Raw genomic sequence first — 16,378 nt, forward strand, 5'->3', positions numbered from 1 at the left:
AAAAAAAGAAGAGAGACTCCGTACCTGGCCCGTTGGAAACACAGCAATTCCTTCTCAGATGTGCATTTGATTTGGAAGGTCTCTGGATGATAAATATAATTGTGTTACCAAACTAAAAGCAACAACATGCTGATTCTCACTCGCTGGGGAGTGGGGAGGTCAGGTGATGAATGGGCAGGAACACAGATAGAAACATCCTTGTGATGGAGGGAGTTCCCTAGAAGAAGTTTGATCTGGATATCAAAGAAGGGAAGAGGGAGGATAAAAGAAGCCCAGGTAAAACAAAGCCAGCATAGTAACAAATCTGCTTTTCAGTACACCCCTAAGAGAAGTCTCTCTTAAAAGAAGGTGACACAAAAGGTAACATACAATGAACCAAATTATAGCATCTACTTTAAGAAAGCCATCTGAGCACAAATAGTTTGCAACATGATCCACTTAGAAAAAGCAAGAAAGGTAGAAACAGATACAAGCCAGTTCATTTCAGGACCAACCTGAGGTAAGAACCCAGATGTATATTTCCTTGGCCAAATGCTCTGCTGGCTGGACAGGGTGCTTCCAAAGACTGAGTTCACTAGTGACTCAAAGATTTGACATGGTATCTTTCTTCTAAGCATCTCCTCTAAGGTGCAGTTTTTCCCAAAGTGGAAACATAGTCCTCAATCTCTACATCAGCACTAACAACATGCAGGGAATACTGGAGAACAGTTTCCAAGCAACTTAGATCCCAAAGCAAACAACTGCCCCACCACACGTATGCTGGTCCTTTTAATCCTCTAGGGTCATCACTACTAATCTTTTATGACAGAAAGAAATAATTTTGTTAATATTCATCTAGGCTTTTATACACTGGGCACCATCCCAGTGAAAACAATGGAGATGCACTGCTGCGCTGAAATCAACACTCTCTGGTCTCAGGGTCTTTTCTCCAGTCTGGCAGCACAGCAATGTGAAGCTATTACTTATAGCCAGTGTTTCCCAAGACAAAACCAGTCATGCTAGGCTCCACCTCTTCAGCTAGAAATGCTGATTTCAGATGGCAGGGAAGTGGAAGTATTTCACTCATTAGAAGCAGTTTCTACCAAAAGCTGCTGCAATATGCATGGTCTCACTAACCCTGCAGTACCTTTTTTCAACTTTTCTCCAGGGAAAAAGGGATGAGATATTTAGAAAATAGAAGACACAACCAGAGATGGATAGAAAAAGCAAGTTAACTAGCATGGAGATATTTGTAACCAGCAGGAAAGGAAAGCAGTAGTTATAGTTTGCCAGAAGAGTCAAATATTGCAGTCCTGCAGCATCTGTAAACATGCATTTAATTTGCCCACTCAATTATATTCAGTCTTTCCTGGAGAAAAGTAAACATCATGAGAGAGGAAGAAAAGAAATTTTTGCTTCCAAAACTGTGAAGGCTTTCTAAATTTCAAAAAGTGATTCCAGTGGAGGCAGAATTTTTACTCCATTGATTTGAGAATTTAGTTCCTCCTTAAAGACAGTGAATAGTCACAGTAGAAACCTGCTCCCAGACATTGACCCTAAGCCTGCTTCATCTCTCATTTAAGGAATTGCTTCTTTTACAATCACTGCAGCAATGTGTCTTACTCTGTTTAATCCATGTCTGCTGGTCTTCACACCAAGTGATGGTATTAAATCAACAGCAGAAGCCAAATTTTTTTGAGATATATGGAAATTGTTAAAGCAATATGGACAAAAGTTTAGCAAGACTCCTTTCACTTGCCTAACTAAACTCCAAAATTGGTGAAGAGCATAATTTGATGTTGGGGCGTGTAGGGTTGGGTGTACTTAGAGCATTCACTGCTCATGAAAAATCAGAGATGTCACTAAGATGTTGATGCTTTAGCCAGCATAATATCCAGCCCAACATAAACAAGCATTGTGACAGCAACATTGGCTTGAAACACTTTTTTCCTTTCACATGTAATTTCCCACTCTGTGAATTATCCCACCACACTTCGGAGATTCAGGTTTCCATACATTCCCCTTGATTTCTTTCCAGAGGATGGTGAGGTAGGGAGGCCTGGTTTCAAGGACCACAAGGCAGACCTGCCACACCAACTTCTATCTCCTCTTCTACTCCTGTAGAAGTATGTTTGTGTGGATCTTTTTATGCTACTTGAAGGATCCCCTAAGGAAGACAACTTCTCAGCCAGCTGCTGAAGCTGGTTTCCTGACAACACAATCTGGAAGGAGCAAGGCAAGCGACCCAGCCCAGTAAGACAGCATGAGATACCATATGAAACCAATTTTATGCTTATCACCTGAACAGACACCCCATAACAGACATAGGCATCCCACAGAATCATCAGTAGATATACTGGCCTATTTTGTCCCCAGAAGCAATGAAAAGTAGAAACACAATTATTGAACGGGCAGTTTGGGTTTATCCAGAGGTTGTGGAACAGGAAACCTGAGTAATATTTTTTTCTTTCTTATAATGGCCTGTGATTTGACCAACATGGTATAACTGGGCAATACCTAAATTAAATTCTTATTGAGACAATCTTACTTCAAGCTAGACTTCTTCTGTTCTCTCCCTTTGAATTTCCAGACCAGATAGAATGAACACTGATGATCAATGAAGTTCAACCAAAGTTCAGCACAGAGGCAGTTCCATGGAGGAGACTAACTGAGCAAATCTAAAAGACCACGGTGTAACACACTTAGTCAGGAAATTGCCAAAAAGGCAGCTCTGGAGCTCAACATACAGACTATTCCCTCAGTTAATGTAAACTCAAACTTACTTTTCTGCTATGTTGTACCTTTTGTCCTTTCCAGATTAAAATCAGGACAATGTTCCCCTTTTTCTTGTCCTTCTCCCCATTTTCTGTTTCATAAAATGAACAAAACAAGGACTATCACAAAACTAATGGTGAAGAAAAGAACAAAGAAGCAGAGCAGAACATGGCAGATTATACAGTTAGATAGGAGAAGGTATAACAAAACCAGAGAAGGACAGGACCTGCTTTTACCCACCAAACTCCTCATGTGTACAGGGAACCACCGTATATCATCATCATTTACCTCTATTCCACACAAATCATTGTGCTGTAACGATTTTATATCTTCAGCTGAGCCTCTATTAATTCTCCTTTTGGGGACAGCTCCTGGAAGTCCTCCTGTTTTTCTGTTTCCCATTAGAGACAAGCACAAACCTCTCAAACCTACATCTTCATCATGCTTCTTCCAGCACCAGATCTTACCAGAGTAAACTAAGAGGAAGGAAACCTCAACAATTAGACAGAAATCTTACTGAGTCTGTGAAATACTTCACCTATGTTCTGATGATGATGGTGTTTTGCTACAAGACCAGGACATATTCAAGAAGGTGAGAAAAAAAATAAGGTAATTTCAGCCAGAGAAGAGCAGACTCAGAACATGTGAGAGGAAGAGCCCTTCAGACACCAAGATCAGTGCAGAAGGGGGGAGGAGGTGCTCCAGATGCCAGAGCTGAGATTCCTCTACAGGCCATGGTGTAGACCATGGTAAGACAGGTGTACCCCTGCAGCTCATGGAGGATGCAGAAATCTATGTGCAGCCCATGGAGGAGCCCCATGCTGAAGCAGAAATGATGCTTGAGAGGAGGCTGTGAGCCCATGGGGAGAAAGAAGGAGAATGAAGCTCACACTGGAGCAGCCTGTCCTTGAGGAACTGCACCCTGTGGAAGAGTGACCCACTCTGCAGCAGCTGAGGGGTGTTGTTGCCTGTAGGAGATGGAGCCACATCAGAGAAGTTAATGGAGCACTGTCTTTCATGGGAGGGACCCCACAGCACAGCAGGGGAAGGACTCCTCTCCCTGAGCAGCAGGAGAAGCCACGGTGATGAACTGACCATAGCCACCATTCCCTGTCTCCTTGTGCCACTGGGAGAGAAGGTAGAGCAGGGAGGGAGGCGTGGGCAGAAGGTATTTTGAAGGTTCTATTTTACTTCTCATTATCATGCTCTGATTTTGTTATTAATAAATTCTCTTCATATCTCTCAGTTGAACCTGGTTTGCTTGTGATGGTATTTGGTGAATGATCTCTCCTGATTGTTATCTCAACTTGTGACCCCTTCATTATATCTTCTCTCCCATGTCCAGTTGCAGAGGGGAGTGAGAGAGACTTTGGTGATTGCCTGGCTTTCAGGCAGGGTCACCCCACTACCACACTGGGATAACAGTGAACAAACAGCTGCACTGAGAGCAAACACGAATCAAAGGCTAGAAAAACAATTTTTTCCCCTCAAAAGCTAAAAGTGATTCCATTTCAGTTCAAAACTGCTCTGCAAAAGAGAAACAACAGTCATGAATGCTTACTTCAGGAAATCAAAGACTGAATTTAGAGGAAAGTAAGGAAATTATTTTGATAATAGTTCAGAAGTTGAAGCACTTGTAAAAAAGATGGAGGCATCATCAAAGTTCATTAACTTCTGAAGCAGTGTCCCATGCCCAGCTTTGCTAGTGAACCCCCCAGAGTAATGGGGAATTCAGGTTTGTGCATTCTACATTGTCTCCTTAGAAGTACAAGGAGCCCACCAGCTGCAAGCCCTGTTTCCCTATTTCGGAAAGACTATGTTACATAAGCAAATACTACTCTGGTCAGTCATGGTCAACAGACCTTTTCTCCTTAGATCTCTTTTTCCCCTCTCCTTCCATTTGAGGCTTTTTCCTTCTTTCTCTTAATATATGAAGGCAATATTTACAGCCAAAGCAGTGCTGAGTAAGATGCAGTGATTATGGCTGATTTTATCACAGCCGTATTACTTAGCTGCAAGGTGAAGCGCTGTGCTAAAATGGATCATGAATCCCTGAAATTGACTATCCGTCACCTTTATAATCCTGATGGAAAGGCAGGTCAGATCAGGCCTGACAACTCCCCATGCAAATGAAACTACACCAGTGACGTCTGCTTGCTTCAAGGCGTTTATTTGTCTGGAAAGGAAGGTGATGCTGTAGGCAACTGGACTAGAGAAAGAGGAACAGGAGAAACCAACTAAGCCAACTGCCCCTGCAGGAGTCAAGTCCAAATACAGGAGCCAATTTTGTGCACAGAAAAACTGCTAGAAATACTGATTGAAAGAATATTACAAGCAGCTAAGAAAAAGGACTGTGGTATGAATGCTTCCCCCTAGGTATAAGAACAGATTTCAGCTTCAAAGTTAGAAAAATAAAATAATACCACCTCACCACTGCAATTTTGTAGGATCAGATGAAATCTATAAATGAGGAAAAACTCTCTAATACGTCTGAAGATTCTAGTCATAATTGCTAACAATTCAGCGTCACTTTCTTTCTCACAAAGTCAGATTTAAGAAGTGTCTGTCAGTCTGGAAACCAAATCCATCAGGGTGTAAGCAGTGGCCATTACATGTGGCACCTATGCAAGAAAGCTCACAGAGTGATGGAAGTGTTGAATCTCACAGGAGGTGTTTATTTGCAGACAATCAGTTCACTTGATGTGAAAATCACTAAACTGCTCCATTGAATCTGTTTAACTGGCATATGGCCATATTAAGGAAACTTCCCAATCTGACTGTTCACAAGACTCTCTTGCAGTCACACTCCCAAGGCCAGGGATTTTATCTGCAGGGACCAAAGACCCTTTGCAGCAGGTGGCTCCAGTGAGCCAACACTTGCCTTGCCTGACTCTACATACCCCAGTCAGACAAGATTTCCTCAGCAGTTCAACTCAGGTTTCCCTTAGCAGAGTCTCAGATGTCTCATTCCATAAAGCAATTTACTCAGGGTGCAGTAACACCAAAACAGCCCAAGCTCGTGCCTCTGAGGAGGAACCAGCAACAAAGTACCCCTTGGCTTTTATCCCCTCACAGTCCTAGCTCAAAAAACTCTTGCTCTTCCCTTCTGAGCCTTCAGCCCTTTGCAGTGTCTCCCAGTGCCCATCCACCCAGCCTGTCCATCAGCCTTTGTGCCCTTTGTTATGAAAAGGGTTGGCAGTCCACAGCCTCCTGTCTCTGGCTCCTGCCACCCAGAACTCAACCTGAAGCGCCCACTGCAGCTGCACCACAAGTATTCCTCAACAACAACGTGCAAGGGAGACATCCTTGGAGAGAAGACAAACTAGCATGTTATTCACAGTTTCTAATGAGACTGATGAACCGCTTTAGGTAAACAGCTTCTTAAGGCAAGACTTGTTCTGAAGTATAAACACAGGTGGTCTCATTTGTACACCTCCCAGGTCTGGGCATATCTCAGCACCACTGAGCAGAGTGCTTGCTCTTGGCACCCATGTTCTGTTCCCAGCATAATTTCTTACAAATCAGACAGCCTAGCCATAGTCATTAACACCGCTTTTCCTGATTCCTGTCCATGCTAAAAGAGGTTAATATTATGCATGTCACAGAGCTCCTACACCCTTGTTTTAAAAGTGGGGTACACTCTTTGAGATCCACAGATAGATAATATTAAAGAAGGGTGAAGACTACTTACATCTTGCTCTTCTCACCTGTCCTTTCTTCCCATTTCCTCTAGTGCCTCTCCTGGGTAAGTCACATCCCAGCTAAACCTCTTAGTGAGTGATTACATTAGAGATAGTGCTAATTACCAAGTGTCGTCTGCATGGTACAATCTTATCAACACCCCACACTTTCTCCCCTGAGGTGAGGGGGCTTGATCCATTTCATAAAAGTATCCTAGTTATCTGCTCCAGAAAGCTCCATTCCCTCAGGCCTGAAGGTGGATTTTTTTTTCTTTTTTCTTTTTTTCACCCTAAGCAGAGATTCAAAGCTTTTCTGCTAGAACCTCTTGCAGGGAGATGGGGTTACCCCAGCAACAGACTCGTGGGTATTGTCCTGTGTGTACAAAAGGAGCCAGTCAGTTCCCAAGGTGCTGTGTTTTGGGTAACACACTCAGGCTTGTCCCCAGCAAGCACTGCAGTTCTAATGCCGTCCACCAGGCACAGGAAGTCAACACTGCACCACAGCTGGAAACACTCGGTTTGGAACGTGGTGTAACAAAGGTAGAGTAGAGGTAGCCGCAAGAAATTCCCATCAATGCTTTGGTAAGGCTACTGAATCACAATTTAGTATTGCCTGGTATTTTTTTCCTAGAATCTCCATTTGACCAAGCTCTGCCACTAGTGTCTGCTCTCTCCATTCAGCCACGCTCTTCTGCTCTGCAGCAGCGCCAACCCTGAGTTTGGGGGCTCCCCCATATTTCTGACAACTTAACATGGAGTAGGCTCAGTGAACCTGTGGATTTGGCTACAATACTGCTGGTTACCAAGGCTTTAACAGGATAATTTCATCTTGCATTATAATCCAGAACACCATTTGCTTTCTTATTAGTGGATGCTTCAGCTGTATTGTTTCTGGGGATATGCTTATTTTTATGTTTGAAGGTTGTTAGTGCTTTGTTGGTTTGTTTTGTTTTTTTTTTCTTTTTTTTTTCTCCATATAATTTGTGTGCATATTACTCGCTGTCCCTGGAATTCATTTTGTTCCCTGCTAATGAAACCTCTGCGTCGCTAACAAAGCAGAAAATAAAAAAGGTAAATAGCACTCTCCAGAAACAATTTGTTTCTTGTTCTATAAATTTTTGCTGAACAGCATCTCAGGGAATTTTCACCCCAATAAAAGAAGAGAGAAGTAGGAGATGATTGAGAAGAGGCTAGACATGTACTTAGTTGATCTGGAAAGGAAATAATAATTATATGCACAGCATAGACAAATAGGTACCCAGACAGCTGCACCTGTGAAACTCCAGAAAGCACTTGAGCACCCAAATAATTTGATTGAGTAGAAAGCACTGGTTGTAGAGACATTTGAAGGGGCAATTAGTTTTCTCATGTTTAACCCTTTGGATCTACACCAGCCTCAGAGAACAGAAGAGGACACAGAATATCAATGAGCAATCCTGTTCTGCTAAAACACCTAAGGTAGGTATAGACCACGTCCAGCAGTATTGGTGTCAATGAATACAAAAGCAGGAGATGAAAAAACTTAGGAAGATGTGATGCTGGTTTTTCCTACTACCTGCTAGAGAAAAGGCACAGGACATTCTACTAAAGGTAGTTTCTTTCTCACATAGGTGAGTCATCATGTTCACTTTCAAAGAGCTCAATACAAGTCAAAAGGCTGAGATTTTCCAAAAAAATTAGACCACTGAAGAGATTTTGAAGTTTATATTGATGATCCTAGATTAAAGGCTGGCAATTGAAAAAGATCTGAATTTATAGCTGCTTCCACTGATTTTACTGTCTGACATTCAGATCCTAAACCCTCTAATCCAAGCAGGGAGGTAAAAAACAGTCATAGGGCAGGAATGGACATGCTCTTACATCCTTTCCACCAATAATCAAGTAATATGTTATCTCTGTGCCTTACTGCTTGGGAACTAAGAAACTGGTACACTTTTTGGAAAAATAAACCCACCAACATCAGATTCAACCAGAGTTAAATGTACTTAAAGCCAGGTTTTATTTCTGAGATTGCTCCATTGGCTAAAGTAGCCAAGGGAATTAGATGGCCAAAAGCCATGTGGCCCTAAGTCCCTTTCCCACCTTTAAAATTGCATGCACAGAGCTCCACGCATGAACACACCTTTGCCCTATCACTCACTGGATTACTGGACCAGCCCTCGTATGGAAGATTAAATACAAACTGCTCTACTGCTAAAGCATATTTATTGAGCTCTAAACACCATGTAATTTATACATCTCACAGAGTTGTAAAAACTCCATCAACAATAATAATGGCAACATTCAATTTCAAGTGGTATGTTTTTAACCTACAATAAGCAACCTGTTATAACTATAAAGTGGTCTTTAGAAGTTATGCAAGGTATTAATTGAGCTGCTAGGAGACCATGCAGGTTGGTTTTGTAGTAACTCTGCAATGAAAAATAATGCATCAACCAGAAAAATTCTGGCAAGATAGCAGCAGCACCATCTCAGGAGATGATTGCTTCAGCTGTACTAGTTATTTACATGAAGTCAATTCCAAGTGATTATTAAGAACATGAGGTTTATCGTTCAGTATAAAAGGCCAGTTCATTATGTCCCCACAAGCTACAGCTTAAATGGCAAACCTCGATAATTTAGTTTTTCTAACAGCAGTTTGGAATTTAATCGCTGCACAATAACTGCATTAATTCTGAATTAATTTCTTAATGGAGATGTAATTGTCTTTGAGTTTCATCTGAGGGGCCAAAATATGCTCTCACCAGCATAAATCTAGTGGAACTTCACGTGAGAGAGTGGGATGATTTCAGTATAAGGAAAGTTGAAGTCAACAGGCAGCTGAGTTTTACACTGGCATCACAGGAAAGAGTATGGCCCAACCATCATTTGCATTATTTCATTTAGAGTCCCATATGAGCCTTGTTTGCCTGGGCAACATCCTTACAAGTACTGAACACAAATGAAATCACGTCTCTTTACTACCATGATTATAATAAGAAGAATACTTCATCCCAAAGGCTGCAAAGCATTTTGCTGCAGAGAAAACATTTCTATCAATAACAAAATGCTTTTAGGTCTGAGGTGAAGACACCAGCTCATTTAGATAGAAAAGTTAAAAAGGCAGATGGCCACGTTTCCATTTGGCTTAGACATTCAAGCTGACACCTCCAAGTACTATAACAATATAAACAATTTAAAGACAGTGCCTTCAGAAGGTATTCACAAGAACTCAGATTCTATTGTGGCCAGCACACTGGAAATACTTAAGGTAGAACTCAAATCAATGGGAACAAAAAAATTATCACTGCTACAGTCATAATATGGATGAGAATAGTGATGGTAAGAAACTGATGCCATGGGAAGAATGCCTAGATTGTATGAACACAAAGATTGATGAAACACATTTTAGCTCTTCCAGTAGCCCATTCAAATGGATGAACTCATAGTGGCAAGAAGAAAGTTGAGAACATAAAAAGCAACAAAGAAATAAACCATCTGGAAAAATCAGTGTGGCAGATGAAATTTACAGTGACAAATCTGCAAGTCACACACGAGATTTGAGTCTGAGTGCCCTAAAGCTGCAAGGAGTTCCTTGAGGCCTGTCCCATTCGACTGCATACCAAGGAACACACCAAGTGTGGCAGTAACACCTCTTAGAATCTGAGCCAGACAGCTAAGTTGCAAACTGAATCCATGATAGTAAGTAAATCTGACTGAGAAAACACAAAGTAACACAGCCCACAATTCCCTTCAGTTTAAGGCCTACCACCCACCAGCATATATAAATACAACTCTTTCCTGTTGCAAGCCAACAGAGAGAAGAGAAAATTTTCAAATGTTCATGTTGAGCATTTTATTACCACAGCAACCTCATGTGAATCTTCCATCCATTTTACATCTATTCACACCACTGGTGACACAGAACCACCGACAACCTCTCTAGTGTTTGATTTAATATTTATCAAATGAGAAGAGCATTCACAAACAGTATCCTGATAAAATATCATGCACCTGCTTGCCTGCTCCTTGAGGACCTCCTCCACAAACACTATCATGACACAACCTTTGATTTAAGAAAGAGAACAGCTTATTTTGAGGTCTATGATGTATATGATTACATTAGCAATAGATTCATTTACACACAAGATATATATGTAAGCAAATAGATATTCACTACCTTTTTTTGTGAAGGCAAAAAGTCATAAAGACTCCCTCCTCTAGTGCCAGAAAGGCCTGAGTAGAAAATGTTCATGATGTGAGCAAGGCAGTCAGCATCAGAAGTTGTGTTAAGAGATTAAGAAACCCTGGTTCTTTGTATGCCTGAAAAGGACGCCAGCTTTCAGGCCAGTGAGCTGACCCTCCTTATCGATAGAGGTCATGTGAAATTTAGCAGATCAATCATCTAAACTGTTGGAGAGAAAGGAAAAAAGACCTGCCAGAACAGTTTTGATTTAGTTTTTTATCAAAATCCAATCTCTCTGTGGAAATTGTCAACTTCAATGAAATGTTTGATGGCTAAACATTCAAGAGTTTCATTGTGTTAATCTCAGAACATTTTGTTTAGATCCATTTTTTTGATTTTTTTAAATGTCATGTTAATATTTCATTTAATCTATTGCTCTCTATCAGATGTGTGTGAATTATTATTTACTAATTAGTCTAATACAATAAAAAGGAAAAGTAAATAAATCAGAGGAAATAGTGAGAGTTTAAATAAAAAAGTAAATTCTTCTTCATTGGGAGAAAATTGAACTCTAAATTCAGAATTCATCTCAATTTATTGAGACAGGCTAAAGTTCTAGCATGCACAATATAACTGTCCTGGCAGTCTAGTCATTATAGGCTCTTCTGGCCATTGCAGGCTGTGCCAGGCCAACTGGGAAAGGAAATAAAGCTTAGAGAAAGAAAGATATAACTTAGTTATAACTCAAAGAAACAGAATTTGCTATAGCCTCTGGCATTCTGTGGTATCACAGACATTTGCCTGTGGTGTCCCTATTCACTGACATGCAAGACACAGTGTAATTCACATTAGGGCAGATTTTCCAAATTCAGGTGACAGACCAAAGACTTACCTGTGGTACAGTATGTCACTGGATTAAGTAATTTTTATGCTTAAAAGACATAATTTTTTGTGTTTTTACATCCTTAGATCACATGCATCACTACAGTATTGTAGCAGCTGGTGATGTTCATAAGAAACAAAATCAATTAGCAGTAAAGATTGCATAAAGTGGTGGCCAAAAGTGGGTCCTTAATTCCACACTTTGACAGAGAACAAATTGCATGATCCTTCACACTGAAAGACCAAATATGATCAGGAAAGCCCCATGCTGATTCTCCACAATAACTTACAAAATGCACCTATATATAACTACAAATCTAAGCCAAGCACTGGGATCAGACCCAGTAAAATTCTCTGTCCTCTGAAACCCATGGTGGTGGCTCTGAAAGGTACAGCAGCCTTTTCTGGACTTCAGACCTACGAATCTGTGAATTCGCAAAAAAGTAGTGCATGCTTCAGCCAAAATCATCCTGCAATTTCAGTCTATAGCAATCTAAAGACACATCCTACAATACCCACATTTGGGCAGAAGATCACTACAAGCACTTCTGCACATTGAGGCAGAGGATGAAGTAGATGAGTTTTTAAGGATCCCTGTAAACTATTTCCTCTGATGCCTATGAAACCCTGCACAGACTAGGCAGCAGGGAGCTTTCATAGTGCTCACCTGGCAGGACAAACCTGGACCAATCCCACGGAAAGTGTTACCATTTGCAGAAAAACAACCAATAAAAAAGATGTTCTTTTTGCAAATATATATTACTAATGGGAAGCTGGTATAGGACTCCTTGCTCTCTACCAACTTTGCACACAAGAAGTGCTTGGGGTTATTACTGGCTCATCATATATTCCATTAAGACTGACAGTCTGAAAAGAGAAGTGCCATTTGCACAAGTTTTTACCAAGCTCCAGCAGCCCTGTCAGTGTCACAGCTGGACTAAGATTCTGTAGTGAGCAAAAATGAAGTCAGAACCTCTTTAATATATAATTAGCAATAAGAGAAGTGTGAGGGCATTTGAATAATACATCTCATTGTCAGATAAAGCTGTAGGAGCTAAAAGAGAAAGGGCATAACAAGTCAACAGGGCAAAAATCAGACAAAAATGAGACTAATGTGCCTGTGTAAAGTGAGAGGTCCAGTTTTAAGCTGATAGTAAAAGTAGAGCTTTGCATTTCAAAATACCTTGTTTTCAAACCCTTTTCATTCAAAAATGTCCAAAACAGAGTCAAAAGCTTGTGAGAACAGCTGCTCCCTTATGCAGAGAAAACAGAAATCCATAGGGAGGCTGTGCAATTCCCAAAGCCACTTTCAGGTTGTCATTGGCAGAGTGGAGAATACAAGACCATTTTCTAATGGCTGGAGGAACTGGCATTTCCTTTCCTTTCCCCTTTCCTTTCCTTTCCTTTCCTTTCCCCTTTCCTTTCCTTTCTCCTTCCCTTCCCTTCCCTTCCCTTCCCTTCCCTTCCCTTCCCTTCCCTTCCCTTCCCTTCCCTTCCCTTCCCTTCCCTTCCCTTCCCTTCCCTTCCCTTCCCTTCCCTTCCCTTCCCTTCCCTTCCCTTCCCTTTCCCTTCCCTTTCCCTTTCCCTTTCCCTTTCCTATATCCTATCCTATATCCTATCCTATCCATTATAGTGGAGTGAAAGAGTGGCCAGAAAATGGGGGATAATGCTCAACACTGCTGATTTTTTCCATACATTGGATTAAAGAGCAGTGTTTGGTATTAGCATCAAGTTCACTGGTGCCAGGCTTGCCTAAGGCTACACGAGCAAATGTTATACTCTCAGTGCCTGACAAATGCAGAGAAAAATGAGAGAATGGAAATGATTTAGTGCTAAACTCCCTATTTTCAGCACCTCAAATACAGGTGTGTTTTTCTCTTGTATTTTGGTTCATGTTCCTCATTTTATTCACTGGCTTGCTTTTTTTTTTTTTTTTTTTTAATTTTCAGAAGTACCTAGAATTGCAGATCAGGCTTCATTTAGAGCCATCACCTTAATAACTACAGCACTTGCAAAAAATAGCATAGATATAACTTTTCATTTTTCAGCAGAGCAGCTCTTCTGACCTTGACACATTTGTGGTCAATTTTAACTGAGTGTACCATGCCTATCCACCAACTCATCCATCATATCTGTTTCCCCCAGGCTTTCCCATCCTGGTGCAGCAATCCTTTTTGGTTCCTGCAGCTACTGTATGTGGAAAGGACCATAGTGCTTCACAGGAAATATCCAGCTGAGAACCACCACAGAAAGAGCAAAAAACATTTGGGGCCAAGGAGGATTTAAAAGTAAAATTGAACAGGATGCCCTACTATTGCCCCTAAGATAAAGATTCAATAATATAAAAAAACTAAAAAAGACATATAAAAAAATCCCTTCAGCTCCTAATTTAAAGGTAGAGCAGCAACAAAGGAGCATGGTCTGCAGCTGGGGCAGCAGAATAAGCTATGGATCTGTGTATGCAGAAAATCCTTAGAGATGGGATTGCACATTAAGAGCACAAAATCTGAGGTAATGGTTTCATCTGACACCTATTGTAAATGAAATTATTGGGGTTTTTTTATAATACTTGCATCGGGTGCAGTTCACAGCTGAGTTCCTCAGCCAAGCTGGCAGCACCTTGGGGAAAGCCTTTGTAAGAAAGGGTAGGAAAAAGACGGAGGGCAGAGGGAAAAGAGTGAGAAACTGCAGAGGTAATACAGTAGTCTAAGAAGGAAGGAACAAACTAGCATGTACTGACCAATTCCCCATAACTGCAGGTAGACATACCTGAACCTCACCCATAGAAAACAAACAAACAAAAAGCCCACAATACCCACAGGAAAGGGAACAAGTTAGATGGCCAGTTTCTTAAAGTGATATCCAAATTTCTGACTTCCTCCATGACTTTCAGTACCTCATAGCCTTCAAAAGCAAAGGACTACAACAAGGATGAGCTATGGATGAGAGAACAAAGAGCAGACTCCCACGCCTGGAGAAATCCTGGACTCAGAGCAGCACTGCACCAGGCTAAAATGCAGCAGAAATCTGTTAAAGTGATGATTTTAGTAACGGAATCTTCTTCCATTTGAAAAGGAATGTAACTCCAGGAATTTTCCAGCTGAACGATGCAGAGAGGCTACAGTGCCAGAAGAATCTGAATCAGCTCCAGCTGATGACTAAAGGAACCTACAAGGACCTTGCTTAGAAGGAGCAGGAGTGCTCTGCAAGCACACAGATCAATAACGGATGAGAGATTCTTGGTCACAACAGACACTTGTAATAGAGAACAGCTGGTCATGTAAGAGAGACCCTAAAAAATTATACTGATTATGCACTTAGTTCTCTACAATGTGTTTCTTGGAAATATTTCACAGGCACCATATTAGCTTGTATAGTTGGAATTAGAGGGACTTTGTAGAGAGGAAAAGTTCAGATAAAAAGGAAGGGTATAAACATTATTGGGAATGCAAGGATTACTCTCTGTGTGTGCAGAGAGGATGGGCTCAGGATGGGTTCCATCTTAACTACAGCAGACCCTGGCTCTGCTACTGAAAAGTAATAAAGTTTGGAGGAGATTTTCTTAAATTCAGAGCTAAGGAAATCTGGCAGGTGCTGAGGAGTGCTCAAGTCAGACAAAGACATCTGCTAGGGATGTCAGCAACAGAGAGATAACTGTTATCTGGGAGCAGAGGATAGGACAGAAAATTCAGCTGGAGCAAAGCTAAGACACATCAAAATGCAGAAATAAATTCTGAAATATAACAGGGCTTCTGACACAGAATTTCAATAAAATTAGGCTGTGTGCCAAGACTAAAAAATCATCATGTATATACACGTCATTTCATAGGCTTCTAAGCAATAATGAGTAAACGAGTACACTGAATAATGAAAGAAAACCTTGCTATAATAAAGACTAATGAAATTACAAAGATCAATGGAAGAACATGATCTTTGGTTTCAAACTGTACATGAAGCATAGGAGGCTATAGAGGTGAGTGCGGTCACAGAATCCAGAGAGGGAGTGTTTTGAAATGTTCATATGAGAGCTCCAATACATAAGCCCAAAAGCCCTTAATAAAAATAATATTCTTTATACTAGCAAGGGTACATTATCATCCTCTTGATCAAGAGAACAAAAAATACAAAATGCATAAACTTGATGAACATCAAAGCAGTAATCAGTCTAATAAAGCAGAAAAAAGTGGATGACTTTGGTTATCTGCTTACAGAAATGAGTCAGGTGTCATGTTGGGTGACAGTTTAGAAAAATAATTTCTTGATGCCTTAAATAAATTATCACTTAGAACAGCTGACTCCAGAGCTCACAGAGACAGGAGGCTATTTGCAGTGCAATTTGACATGAAAGACAAAAGTCTGTTTGCAAAGCAACCGTTGTTGATGCACTGAAAAACAATGACCACAAACAGGCTCAGTGTCCTTCAGAGATTACATGCACACGCCAAAATAAAATAATAAAAAGCCCCAAGCAACACATATGAGGTACTAAATTTTTTGAAAGGGATTTGTAAAACTACTGAGGAAGTCACCATCAAAAATGGTAAGGATTAAATCCCTACCCTAAGGACAACAGGAAAAAAAATCATCCACCCAAGAATCAGAAAGGCATGGCCAAATAAGAAAGATAAACATGAATTTAGGAAATGAAGTAAGGAAACCTTTAAAACAGAACAGTACTTTTAAATGGACAGGCTGAAGAAATGATCTATTATTTATATCACACTTCTGCTGGGGCAAGGTTTCCATTCCACTGACATGAATATGCTAGAGCCTCTAAAAATTCATTGGATTAGCAAAGGACATATGTTAGGTCCAGTAATCAAAGCATCTGTGATGTCACCAAGATTCAGATTATGCAGAGAGAGTTTTGAAAGCTGGCATTATGAATTAAAAAAAA

At 40.7% G+C, this 16,378-nt stretch overlaps 2 long non-coding RNA genes across 7 annotated transcripts in view; one reads left to right on the forward strand and one right to left on the reverse strand.

Annotated features, from left to right (window-relative positions):
* Positions 1-16,378, reverse strand: part of LOC135294638 (uncharacterized) — a 155,482-nt gene that overhangs the window by 25,109 nt on the left and 113,995 nt on the right. Inside the window, exon 4 of one of the 6 annotated variants that reach the window (XR_010356726.1) lies at positions 25-82. The exons of the other annotated variants lie outside the window; for them this stretch is intronic. This is a non-coding gene — a long non-coding RNA (uncharacterized LOC135294638). The remainder of the gene's footprint in view (positions 1-24; positions 83-16,378) is intronic. 6 annotated transcript variants of the gene reach the window in all.
* LOC135294634 (uncharacterized) lies at positions 6,880-15,304 on the forward strand. The gene is made up of 3 exons (XR_010356713.1): positions 6,880-6,974; positions 7,829-7,892; positions 14,375-15,304. It is a non-coding gene; the product is annotated as an uncharacterized LOC135294634 (long non-coding RNA).

The sequence above is a fragment of the Passer domesticus genome, chromosome 2, assembly GCF_036417665.1.
Source record: "Passer domesticus isolate bPasDom1 chromosome 2, bPasDom1.hap1, whole genome shotgun sequence".
Classification (NCBI taxonomy): domain Eukaryota; kingdom Metazoa; phylum Chordata; class Aves; order Passeriformes; family Passeridae; genus Passer; species Passer domesticus.